This window comes from Anabrus simplex, chromosome 5 (genome assembly GCF_040414725.1).
Source record: "Anabrus simplex isolate iqAnaSimp1 chromosome 5, ASM4041472v1, whole genome shotgun sequence".
Taxonomy (NCBI): Eukaryota; Metazoa; Arthropoda; class Insecta; order Orthoptera; family Tettigoniidae; genus Anabrus; species Anabrus simplex.
The window spans coordinates 302,574,248-302,600,484 of record NC_090269.1 but is presented as its reverse complement, the minus strand read 5'-3'; the positions used below and the strand labels follow the sequence as shown (position 1 = coordinate 302,600,484).

The following is a 26,237-nucleotide window of genomic DNA, read 5'->3' as shown; positions in this document are numbered from 1 at the left end:
ATTCATTCCTGCCGCCCGGCTGACGAAAATTTCTGGGAAGAACACTGTAATGTATAGGACACCGGTGAATGACTATTATGGTCTCTAGCACTTACATATTTTAATTAATTACATTATGATTACAATGAAAGCAGTCACTACCTGTAGAAGAACAAAGCGGTGGCCACTTCGTGTCATGTTCGGAATCTTAGACGCCGGTGGAATCAATTATGTTATTCTTTTTATTCTTGCCAATTCGGGATTACAACAAGGAAAGAGGAATCGTAGACAGTTTTTGAAAGACTTGCATGTCACTTATTGAGCCTCACCTTCACAACCGTGAAGGTAGTGTATGTCTTACACAGTTGATCAAAGGTGTCAATGCCACCTTTAGTTTCATTGTATGTGTGATTCATGAGTGGTTTATTTGAGGTTTCATTCATGGAGTTATCATGATGCATAGTTGATAATAAAATTACCAACTTGTTTTCTTTAGGTGAATACGACAAATGTTTTCTCACGATCGAATGCAAATCTAGATGTTCCTGTAGGGTTTTTGGTGAGAAGACTTGGTAGGATTTCTTTCTTATTTTTTTTAGCGTTCCCACAATTGTGAGACTATACTGATTCAGGAGCATGTCAGGAAGTGGAATTGATGCGAACCAGTTGTCGACCGTTACATTCCTGTTAGAAAAATTAATTGGTTTAGTCAGTTTTCGAACATAGTAAGATCCATAGAAAGTGAGAAAAGCCACTGTGGTCTCAGTTTCAATGACGGTGAAATCCTGACATTCACCTCTCTGCGGCAGAGAGGGGGCAACGACTGTTTATGACAATTTTGTTATATGCAGGCGGCTAACGAATGAAGGGACCGAGTATCTTCCGGTATAAGAAGATCCCCTCTACCAAGTGCCAACAGTCTCCTAGACGGTGGATGAGCAGGTAGAGGTTAGGGCACTCTATTGTCCTTGGGACAGGAAATGGTCCCAAAAGGCGGAAGAACCTACAACTGGTCAACGGCATTAGGATGCGGAAGGCAACGGGAAACCACTGCATTAAAGATCCTGAAAGGATATCCCTTTAAGTTCATATGGCATGGCTCTGTTTAACGTAAAATTATCGCCGCCTACTCCGAATACCTTGGCTGCTGAAGATTTCAAATGAAGAAGTCCTTCATCGCATGAAGAAACAAAAAGAACTATTATTTACTGTAATAAAAAGGAAAACCCAATATCTAGGACACATTATGAGAGGTGAGATGTATCAGCTCTTACAACTCATCATTGAAGGTAAGATACAGGGGAAAAGGTATGTAGGCAGGAGGAGAGATTCATAGCTTAAAGACATCCGAAGATGGCACAACTGCACTTCAGAAGATGCTTTCTATGCTGCAACATCACGTTCGGAGCTGGCTATCTGAACCGCCAACCTCCGCTAGGAGAAGGTGCCTTAAGAAGAAGAAGAAGAAGTAGACACCGATTCATTTTTATCGCACTGAACTTTCCCTATATATGGCATTGCATTCATCATGTAGGATGTTCTAGCATCATTCAGCACGGGTACCTTTACTCCGTACTTATCCCATGAGCTGTTCATCCGCGGTACCGGTACAATATTCATACCGGGTGTAATCAGTTTTACAATTTTTAACAAAGCAGTTCCATACTTTTCTTATTGCGGCCAATTTGTCTGTCTTTTTCCTTTCATCCCGGTCCTCTTTGCTATCAAAGCGCAAACGATAAAGAAGGAAGGGGAATCTTTGTTCTGACATTGTCGCACGAAATATGCCGTTCCCATATATTACAGACCAGAGATCTGTGGTGTTAGAACGAGACACTCGTAGAGTCCCTGATATATACAATAGCCCCAGCCCCGGGAGTGCCTTTATTTCAGTAATACTGGTCTCTTTCATATAGCTTTATTGATTAGCTGTTGACAATACACGAAGTATTTCTTCGTTAGTGTGAGTCACAAGTAGATGGAGGATATTATCGTCTATCAACAATGACCAAGCTTCAAGAGGACGTTTTACATTTCTTGCAGCACCTTTTGCACCAGGAAGATGTATTCTGAGAATATTTTTACTCACCGGTCGACCTCTTTTCTTCGGAGTGTCCAAAGTCCAACGGTGCCCATCTTTCCCCTTCAGGCTGGATACATTGCGACTTGAACCCGGTACCTCAACTTCAACTTCGGTGTTACTTACATACTCAACATTGAATTCACTTTCGTGTTCACTGTCCTCGAACACATTGTCAGATTCAAAGTCTGAATAACCACCGATATCCTGCTCACTGTCACTGCCTTCCAATAATTCCCTAATGTTACGAGAGTCCTTTATTAGAATTAGCCATTTTGAACACTGTCTCTAGCACTAAGGAAGCACGTGTCAGTTTATCACATAGCAAGAACTGCAGCAGCAAGGCACACACCAGGAAAAGACAACCGTAAATACCACACTGGGGTTTCTATGACCCTGCGCTATATTTACTTATCTCCCACGGATGTCTGCTTTCACTGACAGATCTGAATGACGTCTTCAGAGTGCGACAAGGTCATTACTCAATTTGCAAACATGAGTCAGTAACCTACAATTTCATATTTAAAAAATCGATAATATGTTTCCCATAGGGTCGCCGAGGTCCCACTGTGGTGTTCGAGAGTTAAGACAATTGTGTGTAATAGTAGTAGTTCTGTTCCGTGTGAGCGTTGTTTTTTTTTTTTTTTTTTTTTTTTTTCCAGAGCTGGAAATACTTTAACTGAGTTGAGACGACGCCTTACGTCTACAAAATTATCGAAGATAGTGTTCCTCAATCATAATTTATAAACTCAAGTGAAATTCCAAGCATATATTTTGCATCATGTGTCTATTAAACCCTCCAGCATAAGGTATGAGTACTACTCATTGTTTCACACATCATTGTTTCGATTTTACTGTTATTCCTTTCTGCCTGTTTTCTGCTGTGCCCTTTAATAGGCGATTCGTCCATCTCAGTCAAGCACTATTAGGGTACGTTTATGCTGCAGCCTGGCTGCTGGCACATGCCTGCTCGCCCTAGCCCGCGCTGCTGACTATAACCAGGCTGCTCGCCATGGAGCTTTTACCCTGCAGCAGTCACATGCTCACGTTGCTGGCAGCTTGCAGCTGTAGTCGGCAATTCGTCGTGTGAAGATGTACTCGTCTTCAGAGAGTGATAGTTCAGATTCATCAGTGGCAAGATTGTGGTACGTGACAAGAAGGAAGAGGAGGAAATATGGAGTTCACCCTTTAAACCAGGATCGTCCTAATCACGGCTACTTCTATAAATATTATAGTGAACTAAGAATGTACCCAGAGAGATCTTTTAGACATTTCAGAATGTGCATATCTACATTTCAGTAGGCCTACATTTTGAATATGGTGGAACCTGAAGTTCAAAAGCAACTGAAAATTAGACCAAATATAGTCAATCCTATTGCTGTGGAAGAGCGACTAGTCCTTACTGTAAGGTAAGACATTTCATTCCATTTTATTTATTGCATCATGTGTGTACAATTGTTTCTATCGGCGTAAGTACGAACAGTTCTTTGAAATTAGATTAAACATGGCCAAACATTTGACAAATATATCTTTCTATTTGCCTCCTTTTTATTAGTTACATATGTTTGAATTTTTATTGTCATTTTCCTTGTCGAGAACAGGTCTCAAACACGTTTGATTTTCGAGCATGGCACATCGCTGGCAATCCTGTAACTTGGATCGTGATTGGTTCTTTCAAGGCGACGCCCAGTCTCCCACTCTTCTATCTGCTTTCCACACAGATCTTCTGTGCCACTGTCGGTGAGCACTAACTAGCTATCTGAACCTGATACGGCAACGTGTGTTTCGCTGTTTCGTTTCTGCTATGGGTGACGATTTTAAACAAATGCTGTCTTCGAAAGAAATGCAATTTGGAACTAGCGGCATGCGGATCATTATAACAGGTTCAAACTGGACAAACTATGGAATGAAGTGGCAGAAGAATGCGAAACGATTAAGTAAACTTTGTTTTAATTCTTGCTATTTAGGGACCTCTATTATTACAAGCAGGTGATTTATATGAAGTACTCCGAACTCGATAACTGCAGTCGCTTAAGTGCGGCCAGGATCCAGTATTCGGGAAATAGTGGGTTCGAACTCCACTATCGCACAGTGCGTAATTTCAGGAATCTAGCCGGCCAAAAATCGTATCTCGAAAACTTATGGACCGATTTACATAAAACTTAGTATGTAACTGCTAATATTGGACATAGTTAAGTGTGTGGTCAATCAAGTACAAAGTACAAATTACTACGCCAGGAATAGAATTAGTAATCTTTGTAATTTTAATCATTTTTCGTTATAGCTTTATGAAATTAAATAGATGTTAATAGTGAGACATGCTGTTTAGAATGTTTAAAAACAGATACAGGAATACATGTACGTAGTCATTAGATGCAGTCACATCAGAATCGCTAACTTCACTGTCATTATCTCCTTCGGCAGAACCAGATACAGGAGACTCAGACAGTAAGTTGAGCACTTCTCGTGAAAGAGGAATCAACTTTCTCCTCCTTGATTTCCCTAATCTGGTAATGTAAGGGTCCGATGATATAAACAGCCTATGGAAAAGGTCAGCATTTGTGTCTTTCTGGAAGGTTTCATGTTATCTTTATTCCTGGTCTCCTGGGCTTCCCCGGAGAGTTCTCCAATTGGTATAATACAGTGCCTAATGACCTCCTCTCCATGAACCAAGAGTTTGTGCAAAGTTACAGGCATGTAGTACAATTGTACAGTTTCCTTTGCGTACATTCCAAATGTCACTTTATCAATGGCATACCCACACGAAAGAGTTTCTAAGATGACACGTAGATGGTTCATTAAATTTAGGTGTACTCCAGTAATATCCGCAAAAATGGAAGCCTCTCTGAAGAATCTTCCAGCGGTTTCCATCATTGGTATTGCCAGAACTTTGCTTCGGATATCAAACAATAGACCCGTTTCCTCCCTGAACCGAACCTGTACATTCTTCTTTCTTCAACCAGTTTCTTCTTCTCGGCATCTCTTATTTGCCACTTTATTACGTCAAGTCTGCGCGCTATATGTAAAAGGCATTCGAAACATCGAACCATGCATGGAGTGGTCATAACCCAAACTTAAGTGTTTTTGGGTTAATTACTCTTTCAATCACTTCAGGAATATTAGTCATCCCTTTAGGGGACGCGCCAAATATATAGCACCTTTGGGAAGACTGATAGGATGACAAGAAAATGCACTGCACACTTTTCTATCCACCACAGTGAAGTGTAGCTCATGTTCAACCGCTCTGTGAACCACTGGCAACTCACTTCGCTAGTGTAGTCATCTACAGTATTTATTTATTTATTTATTTATTTATTTATTTATTTATTTATTTATTTATTTATTTATTTATTGCGTGTGTATTTTAGGCTTTAAATAAGTGTTTTGCGATAAGCCTGCGCGTGTGATTTCTTTCTTTAACATTAATGCTGTGATCTTTTATAGTCATCTTCCGTATTTATTTATTACGTCTTTTTTCTAGTTTTTATTGTCTGGATAAATTTATTAAATGCAATTAAATACATCCCCCGCCCATCGAGCCCATCAAATTATTTGTCTATTTTCTCCCGCAATTTGCGTTATAGTTCAGTGCTGAGGCTTCTTATGTGCCGCAGTTTACCTCTGATTCTGTACAAACCAAAAGTGGCCCCTGTAAACTCCGCGACCCCTTTAGTTCATAAAAATAATTTGTAGTTTAGTTTCTTCAGCTTTTTGTCTTGAACTTAAACACTGAATTTCACAAATTTATGTGCCGCCGTTTTCCCGTGATGGCGTTGAGAAAAGCCGTTCGATATGGCAACCCTGTTGTCATAAGAGCAATACTGTTTTATTAACATGGCATTAGCTATAGTACTGGCAGGCTCATCCTGACATTGTTGTGATGCACGTCCTTCTGCAAGGCTCATTCTCTGGTCGAACCAACTTTTATTGTACTTCAGCTATTTGTCCCTTTTTCTACTATTTTTTGTCCAGCGTGATCGATTTTTAGCACACAAAATACTGACAGACTTCCTTATTGACTTGGATATATCCTCGGAACAATCTTTAAAGGCTACTTTTTCAGTTACAACATTCGCAATAGCATCGTTCCGCTTATATTCCTTGCTGTTCCCAAACAGCTCGAAAACCGACCTCCGGGTTACAGAGTACATGGCTTCTGAAAAAAATTTATTACTCTCATCGTCGCGCCTGGTCGCAACAAAAAGTCACAGTTTTATATTCATTAAAGTACAGATAACTCCTCCAAAAGACTTTCATTGCGGAAATCAAAGGCAATCCATTTTGAAAGTCAGCTCAAATTTATATAATTAGATAGCGCTTGGACAAAATGTAAATGAATTTTAAGTGCATATTCCGGACAAGAATATAGTAATATTCAGAAAATGCTACATAATATATAAAATACATACCTTCGTCTAATATAATCACATTGCAAGCTAAAGAAATATTTAGTTCTGACGTCCTTACTGAGCCCTCAACTAATAATAACTGCGCGCTCGCCTCGCCAGAATATGATCCCCTAACGAAGGAGAGCCACTTTAGACCTTCGGTGAGATTAGACAATCAGACAGCGCGACTTTTCAATACTTAATTACTGTACCCTAGAGTCTTATAAAAAGCCGGGCTGAGTGGCTCAGACGGTTAAGGCGCTGGCCTTCTAACCCCAACTTGGCAGGTTCGATCCTGGCTCAGTCCGGTGGTATTTGAAGGTGCTCAAATACGACAGCCCCGTGTCGGTAGATTTACTGGCACGTAAAAGAACTCCTGCGGGACTAAATTCCGGCACCTCGGCGTCTCCGAAGACCTTAAAAAGTAGTTAGTGGGACGTAAAGCAAATAACATTATTATTATTAGAGTCTTATAAACACGACTCACAGAAAACGCGCACCAAAGACAAGGGTTGAAATTATTATTTTTGGCCGGCTGGATGCTAGAAATTACCCACTGTGTGTCGGCAGCCCTGAAGATAGTTTTCCGTGGTTTCCCATTTCCACACCAAGCAAATGCTGGAATGCACCTTAGTTAAGGCCACGGCCGCTTCCTTCCCACTCCTAGCCCTTTCCTGTCCCATCATCGCCATAAGACCTAACTGTGTCGGTGCGACGTAAAGCAACTTGTAAAAAGAAATGAAGTACCACTTTGTCATGGAATATTGGAAAGCTATTTTTTGAACTGTAGGCATTTTGTTTAGGAGTCCTAACTAAAGAAGAAATGAGCCATACCATCATCATTAGGCTACAGGAAGAAAGCTCGAACTATCGACTCAGTAGGTAGTGAACTACTGGAGCTTGAAAGAGAAAAGTTGCGAATGCAAAAAGAAAGACATTCTCAATCGGCCAACAAAGAGGATGAAGACATCGCGTTTTTTTACCTCTCTTCTCCCTCATGTGAGACACATGTCCCCTTTGAATAAAATGAGCTTTAGGATTGAATTGCAGAAACTTGTTATGGAGAAAGCGTACGGCTGCATTTATGTATCGTGTGGCAAAGGTCGTATTAATCTACCTGTTGAAGAGAGTACATTCGATGGCCCATTCCGAACTGCATCAGCCTGTGATCATCAAGTATACTCTGTCATTTCACCATTACAACAGTCATATCCCGGTAGCCACTTGGAGCCGGGAGCCGATCTGGTCAGCCGTTCACCATCAGCTGGAAGAGCCCAAGGCTCCGCCTCCACTCTACTACCGTAACTCTTTATAATTGGAACAGTGAATTATGAATAACTGATCCGTTATTAACGAAGATAAGATAAAGTTACCTACGTTTCTACTCGTACTATTTCTTGGCGGGCTTCGACCTTTTCTCCAATTCTTCTCCAAATGATTGATTATTCTAACTCTGAGATAAACTACCTATTCGTTGTCATCATGGTAATTATAACTCTTACGATGTAAGGTTTTACTTGAGCAATAATAGTTAAGTTACCGGGCGAGTTGGCCGCGCAGCTATGAGCTCGCATCCGGGAGATAGTGGGTTCGAATCCCACTGTCGGCAGCCCTGAATATGGTTTTCCATGGTTTCCCATTTTCACACCAGGCAAATGCTGGGGCTGTACCTTAATTAAAGCCACGGCCGCTTCCTTCCCACTCCTAGGCCTTTCCTGTCCCATCGTCTCCATAAGACCTATCTGTGTCGGTGCGACGTAAAGCAAAATAGCAAAAAAAAAGTTAAGTTCTTGAAATTCATAGCATTTGACGGTGTTTTAGTCTTTACAGAGGAATTTGTTCTGGACAAGGAAAGTGACAATAAAAATTCAAACATATGTAACTAATAAAAAGGAGGCAAATGTTTGGCCATGTTTAATCTAATTTCAAAGAACTGTACGTACTTACGCCGATAGAAACAATTGTACACACATGATGCAATAAATAAAATGGAATGAAATGTCTTACCTTACAGTAAGGACTAGTCGCTCTTCCACAGCAATAGGATTGACTATATTTGGTCTAATTTTCAGTTGCTTTTGAACTTCAGGTTCCACCATATTCAAAATGTAGGCCTACTGAAATGTAGATATGCACATTCTGAAATGTCTAAAAGATCTCTCTGGGTACATTCTTAGTTCACTATAATATTTATAGAAGTAGCCGTGATTAGGACGATCCTGGTTTAAAGGGTGAACTCCATATTTCCTTTTCTTCCCGCTTGTCAACGTACCACAATCTTGCCACTGATGAATCTGAACTATCACTCTCTGAAGACGAGTACATCTTCACACGACGAATTGCCGACTCAACTGCAAGCTGCCAGCAGCGTGAGCACGTGACTGCTGCAGGATAAAAGCTCCATGGCGAGCAGCCTGGTTATAACATGTCAGCTGGATCCCAGATGTCGCAGATGCGCCGCCTCCCACCTGTCCCGCGACTGCCCCCACGGCAATGATCCAGCGTACTCAAAGTGCGCCAACTGCGAGGGGAAACACGCGGCTTATTATAGAGAATGTCCCCGCCGCAGGGACTACGAGGCCGCTTTTCAAGGCAAAGGGCCTAAGGGTAATAAGCGTGGCAACCCTAAAGCCCCAGCAGGCCCATCAGGCACAGACGCTTCACGTGGACAAAAACAACAAATAGGCCCCTCAGGCAAAAAAGGACCCATCAGGACCTACAGGCCATTCAGGCACCAAGGGCCGAAAGCAAGGCCAATCAGGCAAATCAGACCCTTCAGGTGGAGGCAAAGTAAATTTGCAACCCCCAAGGACGGAGGGTACACACAAAACCGGGCCCTCAGCCCAAGCACCCGCCACCTCCGTTCAAAGTACGACCTCCGAAAATAAAAACAGGAAGAAGGCCCTACCCCAAAGACCCAACCTAAGGCAGGTTAAGTCCACGCACGCTCCCCCGGAGCAGCCTCAGAGCCCGCCCCAGGGCAGCTCCACCCCCCGCAAGGAACCTGCCGCTAATAAAACAGCATCCGACCCCCCCCCCCAACCCCCAAACCCCACACAACAACAGTCACACCCATCTCACCACCTGCACATGTAACACTAACACAGGCTCAACAGCCAGAGGGAAACATGGCAGTAAAGGCGTTCAGGGAAAGGATAGAAGAAATCCTGAAAACCTTCTTTCCGAACCTGAACCTCACGGCAGCCATTACCACTGGGGTAATGATGGCCAACATGCTCCCATTTTCCTGGCTAAGGGATCTGGTTAATGCGATCGCTGACCTCCTGTCCCAAGATGCCTGAACAACACGACGAAGACCACAATAATAATAACAATAACACGCAGGAGCTTCGAGTTCTAATATGGAACTGCCAAGGCGTCAGATCCAGGAAATATGAGCTCGAAGCCTTCCTAGCCGCGAACACCATACACATAGCTCTCCTAACAGAAACCTTCCTCCCACCGGGGAAGAAGTTCACCATAAGAGGCTATAAAATACACCGAAGCGACAAGGCCAATAGAGTCGGAGGAGTGGCAGTTCTGGTAAGGAAGGACATTAAACATATGGAAATTGACTTACCAGAACTGGTCGAGCTGGAGGCATGCGGAATTGCCATGCCAGTGCGAGGAACACTCGTCAATGTAATATCGGCATACTCCAGACCTAAACACCTTAACACACAAGATATAGAATCGGTATTAAGGCAAAATAGAAACACGATCCTAGGAGGCGACCTAAATTCGAAACACGCCAGCTGGGGGTGCCTGAAACCTAACGCAGACGGCGAAAGGCTGTACAACCACATGCTATCCCAGGACTATGTGGTAACAGCCCCCAGCGAACCCACGTTCCTGGCACCAAACGAACAGGTCGACGATATATTGGACATCGCCCTACTGCGAAATATTCCTCAAAGACACACTATAAAGGTCATTAACGACCTAGGGTCGAGGCATCAACCAGTAATATTTACACTGGAAGCGAACCCGGAGGAATATGAGAATAACCCCAAGCGCCGACTAAACTATAAAGCAGCCAAATGGGGTAAATTTGAAAGAAAACTCGATTCACTCCTACAGGGGACTGAGGACATAGAAATAGTAAACCCAGCCCAAACGGATGAATCCCTAAAAACACTCGTAAATGCGATCCAGGCAGCCACAACTGCGAGCATCCCGGTACACAAACCTAGACAAAACACCAACATGGAAATACCGGCCCACATTAAAGATCTAATACGCCAACGCAACAGACACAAGCGCAACTGGGCCCGACACCACCGCGATGAAGACCGGATACGTAAAAACGAACTCAGGGTCGAAATCGAAACCGAAATAATGGAGTATAGGTCTCGGATCTGGAATAACAAACTGAGTACGTTTGACACAAATACCAGACCGGTGTGGAACTTAGCGAGATATTTCACGCGAGAACCACACGTGATCCCAACAATTAAGGGACCTAACGGACCAGTATATGAAAATCAAGATAAAGCAGAGGTGATAGCCGACTCACTCGAAGAGGCCTTTAAGCCCAATGACGAACCGTCGGACCCCGCCTTCATTAGGCAAACAGAGGCCAAGGTAGCGGAATTCCTAACAAACGCACCTAAGCCCGAGGTTAAGAAGACTAATATCCACGAAATTAAGTGGATAATAGGTCACCTTAACCCGAAGAAGGCACCCGGCCCAGATGAGATTCAGAACATAATACTTAAAAAACTAACCCCGAAAGCCCTCGCACTACTCACTAAAATATACAATGCAATGCTCCAATTGCAGTATTATCCCGAACAGTGGAAAAAGGCGAGAATCCTTGTATTCGGAAAACCAGGCAAGGACAAATCTAACCCTAATAATTACAGGCCCATCAGTCTCCTGGACGCCCTCAGCAAAGTATTTGAGAAAATACTGCTGAAAAGGCTCATAGCACATATCAAGGAAAGAGGAATCATTCGGAACGAACAATTCGGTTTTAGAAACGGCCACTCCGCCCCGCAACTGCTTACCCGGGTCCTAGAACAAGCGACCATCGGACTAAACAAGCGAAGAGACACAGGCACGGTATTCCTTGATATCCAGAAGGCATTCGATAAAGTCTGGCACGAAGGCCTATTAGCGAAATTAATAGACCTCGAATTCCACCCAGGGTACATAAGATTAATTAAATCATACCTGGAAGGCCGAGAGTTCCAAGTAGATGTTCATAACACTCTGTCAAGCACGCGACCAATCAGGGCGGGCGTAGCCCAGAGGTCACTAATAGGGCCAATCCTGTTCATTCTATTTACGAATGACATGCCGACAGCGGAACTCACTACCACGCACCTCTACGCGGATGACACTGCTATCACAGTACAACACTTTCAGCTAGCATGCGCCCGAAAGAGACTACAAGTAGCACTGCGAACTCTCGAGCCCTGGCTAACCAAATGGCGTATCAAGGTCAACGTTGACAAATGCCAAGCTGTGATGTTTACTAGGAAGAACAGACGCACACATATGCCAGCCAACATAAAACCGCTCAAATTATTTAATCGAGATATAGCATGGCACGACAAGGTCAAATATCAAGGAGTAGTCCTAGATAGAAAACTAACCATGCTATATCACATTAAAGACATCCAGCGAAAAACAAACGCACGACTGGCACAGCTCTATCCGATACTGAATAAAAGATCCAGTATTAACAAGCGAGTAGCAATAAACATGTACAAGGCCCTAATTAGGCCGATAATAACGTACGCAGCTCCCGCATGGGGCTACACTGCTATGACGAACCTGGATAAGCTGGAACTAATACAAAACAAATGCATTCGAGCAGCGGCTAAACTCCCGTATGACACACCAATACGCCACCTACGCGCAATTGCGAAAGTCACCTCCATAAGGCAACACATACGAAAGCAAACACTCCGAATGTACAAGAAGTCATGGGGTAGTAAGGTCAACCCTCTAGTCAGTGGAATAGGACGCTATGACGTCGACCTATACACCAAATACCCCACACCGAAACACATTCTGTTCAGGCACAGGGCCAGGAGGCCGGGGGCCCAAAACCGCCCTCGCTCCTAAACTGACACCAACTCAATAGACCGCACCACTTAACACTATGCACACACACCACAACACCTGTATATATGTGCATGCTTATTTACTACCCACATCCTTGTCCTAGATTATGTTATTACTATGTTATAGATTTAGCCAAGCGAGGGAGGATTGAGAGAAGAAATACAACACGACGAAGGCAACACAGCCATGAAAGAGACGATCCAATCCAACCCCGCCCCCACCAGCGACAAAGGAGTGGACGAAAAACCCACCCCTGCTAATACCACTAACTATTAATCTATTAATTGTAATTGTACTTGTTCTACAGGACACGAGAGCGGAAAAGCGGCCCGCACTCTACAGAAGAAAAGTAATAATGTATATATAATAGGATGTGTGTATATATGTGTATATATTTACAGAGACAAGTGTGTGACACCAACACCGCAAAGAAGGGACGTCATCAGGCGGGAAAGAAGATGCCCCTTACAACAAGTAAGGCTTGGCACTACTCCCTTTCTCCTTAAAAGGAGACTTGGCACCAGGGACTGCTGGCTGCTGGACCAAGGGACTAACCTATGGCCCAAAGCCCAGACGCCAGCGGACCCGAGCCGCACCAGGCAGTGACAAGCAGGACTGATCCCCCATAATAATTGACAAAAGCTAGGTAAATGGTTATGATTGCATGACACATATTCCTAACTAACACAACCTCTGGTCTTTATCCAGCCCACATCCTTGCATGTGCTATCAAAAGATGTCAGGTTTTACATGTAGGCTCTTTCTTCTTTCTGCCTATGTGGTTTTTCCCTGACCCTTCAATACCATATACCAATACCATATACCTAACACAATCTCGCCTGGTAACGTGTCTGACATGGAAACAGGCAGATACTCCTTGTATCACTTCCCACTCTACCCAGCTATCTCTTTTCTACTTAGAAATTAATAGCATGTCGGAGGCCATGTAGATTGAGTCGATGGCCACGGCGGGGGAGCGGGCTACGGGGGCCCCCGTAAAAAAAGAAAAAGCCTGGTTATAGTCAGCAGCGCGGGCTAGGGCGAGCAGGCATGTGCCAGCAGCCAGGCTGCAGCATAAACGTACCCTGATGTATGTCTTCATCATTACCGTACCCTTATCCGTCACTCGCAAACTTCGGGTTGGATCGGTAATGGTCGCTGCCAACTTCGTGCGAAGTTGGCTACTAATTTATTTATTTATTTATTTATTTATCGTATGGCATATACATGAACAGTGTTCACGTCCGTAGGTTTTAACCTAATGTTACCCTACACGTGCTCCCTGGGTGCTGTTAAGCGAGCAACAGCGATCAGGCTGCCAGACTATCCTAGTGATCTCCTGGCTATTTTACATGGAAATGAAATATCACTCAAACGGTTCTTTCGGGAGTTGGCTACCACCACAGACGACTCCAAATTCAAAGATTCAAAAGTCATTTGAACGACGATCCATCAAATACAGTAGAGACAATACGCGACACTGAGCGAGATATCGAGGGACAGTTATTGGAGCTCACTCTAGCGGATAGACCTGAACGGTACTGATTCTGTCATAAGAGCACGTGTATTTTTGTGTTAAGTTTTTGGTGTTATGCGTTTTCAGTGAGTTGACATAATTAAATAGTAGCGTGTGTCATTCCTTGACATCTCCTCTCAACATGAGGGGAAAGGTATGTGATGTGTTTGGCTGCAGTAATTACGAAGTAGAGAAAAATGCGCGGTCGTTCTTCAGGTTCCCTCGTGACAAGAACATGTAAGTAATATTGTGTTTGCATATATATTCTTCCAGTGACAGAGATTTTTATAGTACTTCATAATCTTCTGACCTGCTCGACCCATGTTTTAACTGGCTTAAAATATAATACGCATATTTTATTGTATAGTGGAGCAGTTAACCTTCAATACCGATGTGTTGTTGTAGGCGTGATCTGTGAGTTTTGAAATGTCACAGAAGCGATTTGGATAAAGTGTACAAGAAAGAAGGGACGTTACGCTTGTATAAGAATTATAAGATCTGTTCAGATCATTTCCAGGCCAGCGACTTTAAAAATCCTCGACTATACAGCCAAGGGTATGTTACATTTTTACTCTAATTGTACGTAAATATTCCTCAAAGCATCACTATCGACAACATTTTCAAACTTTTCTTTCTTTTATCCTTCTTCTCATATTAAAGCCGGGATTTTATAGATTTTCTTTCTGTTAGTAGGCTTCATGTTAAGAGGAAAATTGTCCAGCTATTAAATGTTAATTCATTGCATCATATGTGTAAGGAACGTGCCGATATTTTTATTGACAAATGTCTTAATGTGATGATACAATGTTTTTTAATGAGGAAAAAAGACAAATCCAACCGTAAGATTTCAGGCAGGTATGCTAAAGCAAAAAAAGTATTGCATAAATGAAAGTTCAAGCTATTTCACAGCAGTCCATTTCACACCTTGTTTATATGTCTAATTTCAGTTTTTGAATAATAACCTTTTAAATAATTCTTCATTCATTTATCCAGAATTGCTTTAGCAACTTCGAAGTTAATATCTCAATACCACTTTCTTTCTAGACGTAATTTATTTATCCATTTCCGTATATACATTTCCATTGATATTTGAATTTAGCGCGATTTGTTCAGGTCAAGTCACTAGGAGCGCCACCGTCGAATTGTCTCCCATTTTAGCAAGGCGAAATCCGTAAGTGTCGTGTATTGTCTCTACTGTATTTGGATCCATTCTTACTCATGCGACTGCAAATTCCACGATTCATTTGAACGACTAATCATTCATATCGCGAATCGATTCACACGATTCCTTACTTCGAGTCGTTCAAATGAACGATTCGTTCACTAATCGACCCAACTCTAAAAGTGTGAATTTTAGCATTTTTATAAACTTCAGATGACTTTGGACTACAAACTGTGAGAAGTTTGTTTGATAAGAATGTCTTATTATCTAGACAGCCGGACTATGTTTCAATTTGTATATTGATTGAGTTGTTAAAATAACATTTAGCTCTTCTCTGTCTTCTCCTTTTGGCAGATTCCAGAAGTTGGCAGCATTTTCAAACCACGTGTCCGGACTCGAAGGTCAGTGACGAATCAGGTAACAAAACATAATCATCAATACTGAGAAGTTTTTGTTTTGACATTATTGTTGAAATATGGAGGTATGAAATCCGGTATCATTTGACATTTTAGTGAGTAACTATTGAACAGATTCTGTATCTTTCAAATAGTGTTCAGTGGGTGCTGAGTGCAGTTATGGTTACTTTACTGCTCTTAACATTCGTAGTCATATTTGTACAGATTCGATACATTGGGTGTTTAATGAAGTAGTAGTGTGAGAACCTCATTTCATTCTGCATAGATATTTTTTTCCAGTATTTAGTGGCCTTTTATGTCCTTGTTCTACTCTACTGAGCCAGTATCATTCTGGTTTTTAAGAAAATACTGAATTATGATGCCATTCTCCACAAGAATTTCAACGTTTGTAGTGATGTGTATAGGTTACGAGCGTTACGTGATAAGTTACGGCAATTGTGGGCGTGGGAACAGGCTCTCCCTGGAAGCAAACCATCTGATGAGGCACTTTATCTTTATTGTAATGTGGTTTCGTATGTTTTATGTTGTGACGTTTGATTTCAAGTAACTTACCGCGGTATGGAACGTTTAACCTACATTACACGGATTAGACTAAGGTTTAGGTTAAGGGACTGACATGAGCGCCCGCAAGGGGGGGGGGCACTTGCCCCCCCTGGAATTCTAAAGATGTTGATGTTCAATTGTTTAATATCATACTAGATTATTTCATAAACTGAAATTACGGACAGTCAGCTAGCATATGTTATAACTGGATGTTTCTGTAAACAATTTAATGTTGCTGACGTTATATTGTTTTTATATTCAAGAAAATTGTTAATGTGCCCCCCCCCCCCCCTGGAAAAGATCCTGCGGGCGCCCATGGGGACTGAACTGCTTTAATTTTAATATTGTTGGAACACTGGCTTGTGCGTGTTGCATGAACGTAAATGTCTTTATGCGTCTTATATTCACAGCAATTGCGTATAGAAGTGCAACTAAAATGGTGTTTATAGGCCAAAGACACATCGTAATTCATCGGAATAAACCATTAACCGAGGTCTATTTCGTACCGCACAGGTTTGTGCTTAAAACAAACCAGACAGGTTGCCTAATTAAACTGAGGAAAGAATTTGCCGTTAAAAGGCCAATGGTTTCTTTTTATCTGTGTTTGGGAAATGATCATTACCGTATTTCAAGCAGATATCAAATGTCATCAGCCCCGATTTTGTGATATCAGTTTGCTTTGCACCTGAAGCGGAAGCACTATTCAGCACGAGATTACAACTCACGAACACATTGCTATTCCACCGAATGCGATAGTACATTCTTGCTAGCTTTTCATTCCGTTTTGAAGCTTCCTATCAAATAATTTTAGGCTGAACTTGTAATGTTATCGTACATTTTAGTATAAAGGATGTCGTCGTCTGACTTCTTATCGTACCGGTACCGTATGTTGGTAATGTGGGCTTGACAAGTAGTTTTTGTGACTACAGTTTCCAAACATGCTTCACTGTCTCGAAATACTTCACACAACCATTCGATTACAGTTTTCTTCTGCTTTGTTGGAATTCTACGACAGATGAAATTTAGTGATAGCCTAGGTTTTGTAGTTCACCTTTAGGATCGCATAGATACAGTAGGTGTTAAAATCTATCCCACAATCAGCATTGCGCGAAGCAAGGACCTAAGTGTGAGTGCGGTACTCTGAAAATAGCTGCACAGTTTGTTGAATGTAGGCTACTGAACTCGAGTGAGCTCTCGCCTGCGCTGACACAATAGCTTCTTTACCGCTCATCACAGTGAGCGACAATAATATAAGCAAGAACAAAACTATTAATTAGGAGTTTCATTCGCTTATATACTTGTCTGTTTTCTGTCTTGCATCTCTGTTATCCTTATTCGTAAGGAATAGGAAGTCGTTAGGAAGTCGATAGAACGAGAGCTGCTCTTTGTGCCGCTACAAAGGGTTTCATGACGGAGAATGCTTTGTGTTTCTGGCGAGGACTTATGGTCCCATAGGAGTTAACCTGTTACTAGACATAGTATAAGGTAGTAGAAAAATAATGCCAATATTTGTGGTAGAAAGTGAGTATAATAGTTGGCAGAAACACATCGAACGGTGATTACAATTTCAGATGCATTGAAATCTCTGGACATGACTATGCACAGACATAAACATTAAGAAATACGTATTTCGAAGTTTAATTGCAAGCGTAACATGTTGCCAATGAATAAGTTTATGACTTCAGTGCTTTGTATGCATCCCCTTGGCTTTGATAAGTGAGTCAATTTGCCTTGGCAATTAGTGTTTCACGCTGATTTTTATAATATCGTTATGAAATCAGATTTGAACGCTCTTTTGAATCTCGTTAATAATAATGTTATTTGCTTTATGTCCCACTAACTACTTTTACGTTTTCCGGAGACGCCGAGGTGCCGGAATTTAGTCCCGCAGTTCTTTTACGTGCCACTAAATCTACCGACACGAGGCTGACGTATTTGATCACCTTCAAATACCACCGGACTGAGGATCGAACCTGCTAAGTTGGGGTCAGAAGCCTCAACCGTCTGAGCCACTCAGCCCGGCGCAATTTTTGTTTTCTGTTTTCTGTCTTGCATCAGTTACATTTGTTTTTCGAGTATTTTCTTTGCGGTACCGGTACCGTACGTTCAGAAATTTAATTTGGTAATGCTGTACTATACCAAGAGAACACACTTCGGACTAATATTGAAAATGGATGCTTCCCTGTCTGCTTCACAGTCACACAATCTGAGATTGTGACTTGTATCTACTTCGAAGTCCGCCTCTGTGGTGTAGTGGTTAGCGTGATTAGCTGCCACCCCCGGAGGTCCGGGTTCGATTCCCGGATCTGCCACGAAATTTGAAAAGTGGTACGAGGGCTGGAACGGGGTCCACTCAGCCTCGGGAGGTCAACTGAGTAGAGGTGGGTTCGATTCCCACCTCAGCCATCCTGGAAGTGGTTTTCCGTGGTTTCCCACTTCTCCTCCAGGCGAATGCCGGGATGGTACCTAACTTAAGGCCACGGCCGCTTCCTTCCCTCTTGCTTGCCTATCCCTTCCAATCTTCCCATCCCTCCACAAGGCCCCTGTTCAGCATAGCAGGTGAGGCCGCCTGGGCGAGATACTGGTCATACTCCCCAGTTGTATCCCCTGACCAAGAGTCTGAAGCTCCAGGATACTGCTCTTGAGGCGGTAGAGGTGGGATCCCTCGCTGAGTCCGAGAGAAAAACCGAACCTGGAGGGTAAACAGACGATGATGATGATGATGATGATGATCTTCGAAAAAAAAAAAAAAAAAAAAAAAAGATTTATCATTAAAGCAAACCTGGAAACAGGTTAAAGGAGTTGAGAAAGACATAAACCTTTTATTAAATGCAATAGGTTATATTTTGTAAAGGGAATATTTCATACTTAATTGTTATATCTGTTAAAAACGAAAAAGTTTGAACGTTAATAATTTTTGAACCGGTTGTAATTAAGTCTTTCGTGTATGGCGTACCTTTTTCTAGTCGTCAGATGACCAATTTTGGAGAGCCTTGGCCCACTGGAACCTCTACGCAGCCCTAACAGATACGGTATATAATACTTTATACTTCTATATGACATCGTCTTGCGTTCATTCCAGTATTAAGCAGTTCACCTCTTACAGTTCTTGCCGATATGAGTGACCTATACTCTTCTATCTAAAGTGGTCTAATTAGTAGTACGGTAGTTCTGCTTTTTTTTTTTTTTTTTTTACTGATAACATTTGTTTTCCTGCTTGGGGTCAATGTCATCTTTCCGCCTGCAGTTTCTTCCCTTCTTCAATTTTGTTTGCGCTTACAGACCAAAGCGTTATTGTTGTAGGTGCCGTCTTTTGCTGTGAATAATGTTTTTCAGAAAGTAGTGCTTTGGGAATGCCTATCGCTCCTGACGATACGTCTGCTCTTCTTTTCATAACCTCAAAACTTTTCAAGTCTGTAGAACTGGTCTTAAAAGTAAGAAGTCAGCACATAAGGAATATCAGTACTGTACTGCTTTCCAAATTACAGAACAGACACATTTCCAAAGAGAAATAATATCTAGGTATCCTATGATAAACAACAGAACAAGTAGGCCTACATAAACAACAGAACAAGTAGGCTTACAGTAATGTAATTAATTTTTATAAGGAGTATGTTTGCATTGCTAGATGTGAAATAATAGGCCTACAATATCAAAAGATACAACTTATCAAGGTGAATGAATTTAAATATTTGGGACTGATAATTGACTCGCAGTTGTGTGTGATGGTCACATTAATTCTACCTTAAAGGAAATATCTTCACTCATTGGTGTCGTGCACAGATTCTGCTTCCATTTCTCTCAAGAATAGCCTATTTATCGTTGAATGATATATTGTAATTTTCAATACACGAGTGTCATTTGAGATCTCTTACTTCAAGTCTTACAGAATAGACCAGTTAGAAAACTTTATGATCTTGACTATTCTGTTAGTACTAATATTATTTTTAACCTGGCAATGGTTGCACCTCTGGTGCATCTTAATGTGGTTGTGTTGGGTCTCGATGATCCACAAATTGTTATTTTCTTTGCTTTAACATGTTCAACTTCATAAAAATCTCTATTAGCATATCAATTAACAGTGATTTTATAATTTAAAAATGACCGTAAGTTACCTTTATTTAAATCTTTATAACACAGTTACAAACTTATTACTGATAAATCATTACAAAAAATACATGTGTTTCAAAATGTCCAATAATGGACCAACTATATTGGTATTTCAACAATTCACCATAATTTCTATAAAATTGAAAAAAAAACACAAAAAGATTATACTGGATTTTTTTTTTTTTTTTTTAAAAAGGCATATAGACAGTACTATAGTTTGTTTTCACATGGACATCATACTAACATTTTCAATGTTTTTCATACATGAACTTTGCTATACTGAATTTCTGAGAAAATAAGTTAACTAACTTCAAAATCAAATGATGATTTTACAAAAAGTGGAGGGCAAGTTTACAGTAATCCAACTTCTTATTGCATTAAGGCACTAGTTTAGACACTTTCAAGGCAGTCTAGGCAGGTCAGTTTCCAGTGGTTTCCACACACAAACTTCTTGCAGCTCGGACAGGTTTGGCAACTTTTGATCTTAGTCCTGGGTCACAGTGCACATCTGTTTCGTTTATTGGCACCCTCATCTGTTTGAGGTCCTTCAGGGATTGGATTTCTAAGCTGCAAACGAGATGTCATGTAAAAAAGGGCCAGTTCCTTGACAAATTGCTTCAGGGGCGGCCTCCGTATAAGATGCTTTGTTATTCCAAGCACAGACAACTAATACGTTTATAGCTGTGACATCCATAAGATGAAATAATGCTGTTAGGGGCCATCTGAAGGATTTTCTTGCCACAGAGGCCACATGGGTGTAGCAGGTTAGGACTGCCAAGGAGGTGGTCAAATTGTCCCTGCTGCCTTACAAGGTTCCAGCCAGTGATATTCCCAGCTGAGATATTTCATGAAGTCCCATTGGGAGATGAAGTGGCAGGCCACCCCTCTTTTTAAATAATTTTATAAGAAAATAAGGCATTGCATATTAGATCTACTGATTATTTAAAATTCATAATCATTTTCTTCATTATCATTCTTTTAAATTCTAGTCAATGGGTAAATTTAAAATTTTAATTGTTATTACATTTTGTTTCATCTTGTACTGTTAGGGGCTGATGACCTAAATGTTAGGCCCCTTTAATCAACAAGCATCATAATCTTCACCTTCCCATAGAAAATATTCCAACAGATACGGTCGAACCTCTCTTCTGCGGACACTATCAGTTCCATGGCAAAATGTCTGTTACAACAGGTGTCCACAGAAACAAGGTGGTAAAAATTAATCAAAGATTTTAACGGCAAAGAATATTCACCATAAATATAAATTATTTCTGACTAAGTATTTGCCTGGTATTAGAAGTGATTTTACAGCCTTTAAAAACATTACAGCTTCAGGAAGAAATCATTCAGGTGTGTCTGTGTAAATTTAGCACATTTTTCATTACAGTGATATTCTTGAAAAGTGAATTCAGTCTGCTAAATGGTTCCATTGTGTTATCCCCATACTCTTCATCTTCTCTTCATATTCTTCATCTGTTTAAGAATCTATCAGATTATTTGTGATTTCTTGCGCTTTTACTTGTAATATTGCCCACTCAGCCTCAGTTTCTTTGCTTGAGCACACTTGAACCACTCATATACCAAAACATTCACTTCTGCAAAAATTTGCTCCTGCTTTCTTTTCATTCCTCAATTTCTATTTTCCTCCCACTCACTTATAACATTTTTACTCTTCACAATTATGTTTATTTGGGTTTTCCCTTACTAGAATTTTTCAGTGAGCTTTCCTACTGAGAGTCCTTTCACAGATTCTGTAATTACTCTTTATCTTGTCCTTTGTTGCTTGACAATTAAAATGCTGCAGTATTTCTGTCTCAACAGTTAGCAAATGTGAGTTATAAGTTTCTTCCTTTCCATGTTTAACTGAACTACCTGACCTTGACCTTATCAGCGAAAATCTCAGTTATAGATAAAATGACATAGCCCTGTGTAAAAAAAATTAATTTCTTGGAACGTGTAAAGACAAGTGGACGAGACTAATAGCGGTGTTCGCTGCCTGGTATTCGAGGTGTCCACTTAAATGAGGCTTATTTAACACATATCTTATATAAAATAAAATCTGTTCCGTGGAAATGTGTGCGTATAGAGAGATGTCCACTGAATGAAGTTGTCCGTTACTGTAGGGTAGGTTTGACTGTTGTGTTGTTTGAGTCATCAGTCCATAGACTGGTCTGATGCAGCTCTCCATGCCACCCTATCCTGTGCTAACCTTTTCATTTCTACGTAACTATTGCATCCTACATCTGCTCTAATCTGCTTGTCATATTCATACCTTGGTCTACCCCTACCGTTCTTACCACCTACACTTCCTTCAAAAACCAACTGAACAAGTCCTAGGTGTCTTAAGATGTGTCCTATCATTCTATCTCTTCTTCTCGTCAAATTTAGCCAAATCGATCTCCTCTCACCAATTCGATTCAGTATCTCTTCATTCGCGATTCGATCTATCCATCACACCTTCAGCATTCTTCTGCAACACCACATTTCAAAAGCTTCTATTCTCTTTCTTTCTGAGCTAGTTATTGTCCATGTTTCACTTCCATACAATGCCACGCTCCACACGAAAGTCTTCAAAAACATCTTTCTAATTCCGATATCAATGTTTGAAGTGAGCACATTTTTTTTATTAAGAAAGCTCTTACTTGCTTGTGGTAGTCTGCATTTTGTATCCTCCTTACTTCTTCCATCGTTAGTTATTTTACTACCCAAGTAACAATATTCATCTACTTCCTTTAAGACTTCATTTCCTAATCTAATATTTCCTACATCACCTGCTTTCATTTGACTGCACTCCATTACATTTGTTTTGGACTTATTTTCATCTTGTACTCCTTACCCAAGACTTCATCTATACCATTCAGCAACTTCTCGAGATCTTCTGCAGTCTCAGATAAAATAACAATATCATCGGCAAATCTCAAGGTTTTGATTTGTTCTCCTTGGACTGTGATTCCCTTTCCATATTTCTCTTTGATTTCCTGTACTGCCTGTTTTATGTAAACATTGAAAAGGAGAGGGGACAAACTGCAGCCTTGCCTCACTTCTTTCTGGATTGCTGCTTCTTTTTCAAAGCCCTCGATTCTTATCACTGTAGACTGATTTTTATACAGATTGTAGATAATTCTTCGTTCTCGGTATCTGATCCCTATGCCTATCATCTTCAGAATCATAAATAGCTTGGTCCAATCAACATTATCGAATGCCTTTTCTAGATCTACGAATGCCATGTACGTGGGCTTGTCCTTCTTGATTCGATCCTCTAAATCAGACGTAAAGTCAGGATTGCTTCATGTGTTCCTACATTTCTTCAACTTGTTTTTCCATTCTTCTGAAAATAATACGTGGTAAAATTTTGCAGGCATGAGATACTAAACTAATGGTGCAGTAGTTTTCACACCTGTCAGCACCGGCTTTCTTGGGAATAGGTATAACAACATTCTGCCGAAAATCGGTTGGCACTTCTCCTGTCTCATATATCTTGCACACTAAATGAAATAACCTTGCCATGCTGGTTTCTCCTAAGGCAGTCAGTAATTCAGAGGGAATGTCATCAATTCCAGATGCCTTGTTCCGATTTAGGTCGCTCACAGCTCTGTCAAACTCTGACCTCAAAATTGGGTCACCCATTTCATCAGCATCAACAGCCTCTTCATGTTCCAGAACCAAATTATCTACATCCCATTTTCGTCGTTCATCAATCAGGTCTAGTATCTCCTGAGTTATCCACTGATTCTTAGTTGATCTTTTCTTCCTTCCTAACATTTCTTTAGCAGCCCTACTGACTTCATTTTTCATGACTCTCCACTCTTCCTCTATAGTGTTTCCTTCAGCCTTTTCATTTAGTCCTTGTGCAACATGTTCCTTGAAACAATCCCTCACACTCTTTTCCTTCAACTTGTCTAGATCCCATCTTTTTGCATTCTTTCCTTTCTTCAATTTCTTCACCTTCAGATCGCATTTCATGGCCAACAAGTTGTGGTCAGAGTCCACATCTCCTCCTGGGAAAGTTTTGCAATCCAACACCTGGTTTCTGAATCTCTGCCTAATCATAATGAAGTCTATTTGATACCTTCTAGTATCTCCAGGTCTCGTCCACGTATACAGCCGTCGTTTGTGGTGATTGAACCAAGTATTGGCAAGGACTAAATTATGATCAAATTCTCCTACTGTACTACCTTCTCTTCCTTGGCCTACCACTGCCTTCCAGTCTCCCATCACAATTAGATTCTCGTCACCTTTTACATATTGTATTGTATTAAATCATATATTCTTTCAATTTCTTCATCATCCGCTGAACTAGTAGGCATATAGACCTGCACTATTGTGCTGGGCATTGGTTTGGTGTCTATCTTGACGACAATAATTCTTTCACTATGCTGTTCATAGTAGCTTACCCGCTGCCCTATTTTCTTATTCATTATTAAACCAACTCCTGCATTTCCCCTGTTTGATTTTGTGTTGATAATTCGGTAGTTGCCTGACCAAAAATCTTGTTCTTCCTGCCAACGTACTTCACTTATACCAACTACATCTAACTTTAGCCTATCCATCTCCCTTTTCAGATTCTCTAACCTACCACAACGATTCAAACTTCTAACATTCCACGCTCCGACTCGCAGAATGTCAGTATCCATCTTCCTGATGATCGCCCCCTCTCATGTAGTCCCCACCCGGAGATCCGAATGGGGGACTAGTTTACCTCCGGAACATTTTACCCGGGAGGAAGTCATCATCATTACATCATTCATACAGAGAGAGCTGCATGTCCTCAGGCGGTAGTTATGGCTGTAGTTTCCCGTTGCTTTCAGCCGTGTAGCAGTATCAACACAGCTAAGCCATGTTGAGTGTTATTACAAGGCCGTATCAGTCAATCATCTAGACTGCCGCCCTTGCAACTACCGAAAGGCTGCTACCCCCCTTTCAATGAACCATTCGTTAGTCTGGTCTCTCAACAGATACCCATCCGATATGGTTGCACCTGCGGCTCGGCTATCTGCATCATTGGGACACGCAAGCCTCCCCAACTGTATATACATTCAATTCTGTTTGATTTCTAACCTACTGACATCAATTCAGTCTTAGAAAAGCTAATTTTCATACCATACTCACTGCACCAATTTTGAAGTTTCAAGATATTAGACTGTTATGTCTTTCAGCATTCAGTCTGCAAGCCTCTATGAATTTACTAACCACTGCCACAATCCTCTGTTTGTAAATAGTTCTGTGGCCTCATTTAGTTCTATATCTCTTATCTCTAAATTGTTGGAAACTGAGTCTACCCATCGTCATCTTGGTCTCTCCTCTTACTCTCCATAACAGAGTCCATTATTCTCCTAGATGGCCTATCCTCCTCCATTTGCCTCACATGACCCCACCACCAAGAACTTATTCTACCATCAATTCTCACTGCAGCACAATTGTCAACATAAATGCCTTTGATTAATTTTAATAACCTACCTTTAATATCATAGTCCCACAGTATGGTGAATATCATTTCCCTCAGTACTTGTCATATGCCTTCTTTAGCTCTACGAAACATATCTGTCTATTCCTCTCATAGCATTCTTCATTTACCTGGTGCATATTGAAAATCTGGTCCTGTGGTCTGAAACCACACTGGTTTCATTCCAGCTTACTCTCAACCACTGACTGTACACTCCTTTCAAAAATCTCAGTGAACAGCTTGACTGGTATACTGATGAACAAGATACCTTGATAGATGTTGCAATCCTCCCTGTTCCCTTGCTTTTAGATAGGTGCAATTACTGCTTTTCTCTAATCAGAAGGTAACTTACTTATACTACATGCTAACCTTATTACTCTATGAATCCATTTCATCCCTGCTTTTCCACTATATTTCACCATCTCGGGCTTAAATTTATCTGTTCCTGCTGCTTTATAAAAAACCAAACCAAACCCCATGTTGCAACAGACCCGAAGGACCATGGCCTACCAAGCGATCGTTGCT

At 41.2% G+C, this 26,237-nt stretch overlaps 1 protein-coding gene across 1 annotated transcript in view; it reads left to right on the top strand.

Annotated features, from left to right (window-relative positions):
* Nucleotides 1–15,635: 15,635 nt before the first annotated feature.
* Nucleotides 15,636–26,237, top strand: part of LOC136874508 (IgA FC receptor) — a 387,799-nt gene continuing 377,197 nt past the window's right edge. Inside the window, exon 1 of the mRNA XM_068227821.1 lies at nt 15,636–15,681. The gene's annotated coding sequence lies outside the window, so the exon portion shown is untranslated. The remainder of the gene's footprint in view (nt 15,682–26,237) is intronic.